A 3,680-nucleotide genomic window follows, 5' to 3' on the forward strand; every position below is an offset into this window, starting at 1 on the left:
GTTTATCTTTTTCTTCATCTTGCACCTGCGCTTCTGCTCCTCATCTGCTCCTCGACATCATGTCTCGGCAGTCTTTACGAGCAATGCCGTGGCAGTTTTACATGTGGGGGCTTTACATTTGGGTATCCTTTTGGGGAAAGTTACAGCGGCTACGGTCACCCTGAGTTTCAGGTTGGCTGTGTGTCGAACTCTCCTAGCGTTTATATGGGTGGAAAAAATTATCGCCTATCGGAGCCCCTTTTCTTGTGCAATAACAGCGATCATACCATGACTGTCGTTAACGACCAAATCTGGATCTATGGGGGTGAATCATGCAATATTTCAGGTAACTACAATCAGTCATGGTGGTATGACTCTCAGTTTTTTCGCCTGGCGGATGGATACACCAATCTGACATTTTGGAGGAACTGCGATCAAACCCATGACAGCAATTTTGTATCAAAAGCGCTTAATTTCAGCATTTGTGGTGATGCTTGGTACTACAGTTTAACTACAGAGTTAGACTCAGAGGGGGAAAGCTTCTGTTCAACCCATCTTCAACTACCGAGTAATAAGAGTTACCTCTCTCAGGAGCCCATTAAAATTAAGACTTTACTAGCGCAGGGTTTTAAGGTCACATGGAATGTCGATCCGGAGAGTGATCGACGCTGTGACACTTGTTTGAACAGTACTGGGAGATGTGGTTATGACAAATTGAACCCGACAACATTTCTTTGCTATTGTAGCGATGGCACAATCCAGCCATACGTATGCCCCGCAATGGTAGGTTTCCCAATCACCTTCTACAGATTTGATTACAAAACTAAGTGTTTGAATTCTTCGCCTTCCCTGTGAGTTTCCGGATCTGTCGAGTATGCATTCTCTTACCAAAATATGTGGATCCTTGCAGGTCCAGGACGTTCGTTAAATTCAGCGATTAAAATAGGTGAATATGATTTGTTTATTCTATCCATTATTCTGTTAGGGGTTAGACAAAGAGCATATTGATTTCAACCTGTTCATTCCACCGCAGGTTGCTCGATTGGGGGACTTGCGTTGATAGCGATAGCAGTAATTTTTTTATGGTATTGTGCCAAGAGGAGAAAACAACCTCTTCGTCCTCCCCGTAGCTCTGATTCAAAGGTTGAGAAATTCCTAGAGCAATATGCTTATGAAATGCCAACCAGATATTCGCAGTCACAACTCAAGAAGATGACAAACAACTTTGCAGAAAAGTTGGGAGAAGGAGGTTTTGGTGTGGTCTATAAAGGGAAGCTTCAGAATGGTGCTCTAGTGGCTGTCAAGCTTCTTGACCGGCATAGGCATGGCGAGACTCAATTCATGAATGAAGTCGCCACCGTTGGACGGATCCATCATGTCAATTTGGTTCGGCTGTTGGGGTATTGCTTCGAAAATCCTACAAGCGCACTGGTATATGAGTACATGGTAAATGGGTCTCTCGAAAAAGTAATATTTGCCGCAAAAGAGAAGAGGCCGCAAGTCATAATGTGGGAACAATTGTATGCTATAGCTTTGGGTGTGGCTCGTGGAATTGCATATTTACACCAAGATTGCGAGAAGCGCATCATACACTTCGACATCAAACCTCACAATATATTGCTGGATGCGGAATTCACGCCAAAAGTTTCTGACTTTGGTCTCGCAAAGCTTTGTGGAAAGGGAGACGACCATATCTCAATGACGGCCGGGAGAGGGACGCCAGGATATGTTGCGCCAGAGGTATGTGACAGAGAACTGGGCCCTGTTACGGATAAATCAGATGTCTATAGTTTCGGAATGCTTTTGCTAGAAATAGTTGGGGGTAGAAAGAACTTCGATTGGAAGGTTACCAATTCCAGCCAGTTTTACTTTACTGAGTGGGCTTTCAAGCTGCTTGAAACTGGGGACTTGGGGATGAGACTAAGAAGAGGAGTCATAGCAGCACAAGATGAGGAGAAGGCGAGAAAACTCACTAAAGTTGGGCTCTGGTGCATTCAATACAAGTCCATAGATCGTCCGAGCATGAGCAGGGTTGTTCAAATGTTAGAAGGAAATGGAGACGACGTGGCCAATCCTCCCTTGCCGTTCAATTCCTCCTCCACCGCTGCACCTGAAAATCCATTGTTATCTTCCACTTAAATTCTTGTTCAATGTCGTTTTATGGTAGCATTGTTACTTGCGACCCGTCTGTAATTCGTGCCAACAAAAATAGCATCTCATTTGGTTCTATAGGGAAACCTGATTTTTATGTTGTAATAGGTATTAAGAATTTTTAATAAGATTTCATAACGTTACAAATGAGTTACAAATGAGTGTGGAGTGTAAAATTAAAATTTTGTAATCGGGGGCATATATCTAGAGATAGTGTATCTCATTTAATTATATATATGTTTATTTATTTGAATTTATTATTTTTAATATATAAAGAAAAGATTATATAAGTGTACGTTATTTTATGAGTATTGAACTTAATCTTTCTAATTTAAATATGTAAAATATCAGTTTTTTTTTTAATATGTAATCAGGATGGAATGTGATAAGGACATTCTAAGTATTTTAAGTTTTGGTTTGTAATTTTTTAAAGTAGGATAGTAATTTTATGTTATTTAAGGTATATTATATAATATTTTTAAATGTGTAAATATTTGTTTTAATATTTTACAAATAAATTTAACAATATAAATTTAATTTTAAATAAAATTTAATAATAAATCAAAACTTTATATTTATTTAAAATTATATTTATAAAATTTAAAATTAAATATAAATTTAAAAATTATGATAATTCAATATCAATCTAAAAATTATGAATATAGAAAGTAAAATAATTTAATTATAATAACAATTATATTATAAGCATAGAATATGAACCTAGAAAGTAAAATAATTAAGTTATAATAATAATTATATTATAAACATAGTAAAATGATTAAGTTATACCCATGATTCCCAATTTTAATCATTTGACTCTTCTATTTGGACTAAATGCCTATTCATCCAACCATCCATGATTCTCAATTTCAGTCATTTGACTTTTTTTTAATTCAATTTAATGATGAGTGTTCCTAATTTCTCAGTGTACACTCTTTTTTCCAAAAATTTTTGGTCTTTTTCAATGTCTTTCACAATAGTGTAGGCTAGAGTTAGTTCTTAATTAAGCAATGAGAATTTTAACTCTCTGTGATATATTGGCCCATATGTACGTTTTTTTTTTATGATGATTGTAAGTAGGATTGAACTCTTCAATATAATATTTTTTCTTTCTCCTTATCCTTTTATCTAAAATATACTTGTAAAACTTGTCAATAATAAAAATATAAATATACCAAAATAAAAAATGATAGTTATACTCAACCACCCATGATTCCCAATTTTATAAATGTATATAAATATATACCAAAATAAAAAAATGGTAATTATACTCAACCACCCATGCCTCCCAATTTTATAAATGTATATAAATATACCAAAATAAAAAAATGATAGTTATACTCAACCACCCTTGATTCCCAATTTTAATCATTTGACTCTTCCATTTGGACTAAATGCCTACTCATCCAACCATCCATGATTCCCAATTTCAGTGATTTGACTATTCCATCTTTGGACTAAGTGCCTAGTCATACATCAACTGATCTAAATATTGATATGATGAAGGATAAACTCCAACCACGTAATTGAGTTGGATGATTACGTGAATG

General features: G+C 35.6%; 1 pseudogene; it reads left to right on the forward strand.

Annotated features, from left to right (window-relative positions):
- Window positions 1–852: 852 nt before the first annotated feature.
- Window positions 853–2,308, forward strand: LOC149174555 (rust resistance kinase Lr10 pseudogene; annotated as a pseudogene).
- The last annotated feature ends 1,372 nt before the right edge of the window (window positions 2,309–3,680 follow it).

Source organism: Pinus tabuliformis, chromosome 4_1 (genome assembly GCF_031772625.1).
Source record: "Pinus tabuliformis cultivar Carrire ecotype Pingquan chromosome 4_1, CPIR1, whole genome shotgun sequence".
NCBI lineage: Eukaryota > Viridiplantae > Streptophyta > Pinopsida > Pinales > Pinaceae > Pinus > Pinus tabuliformis.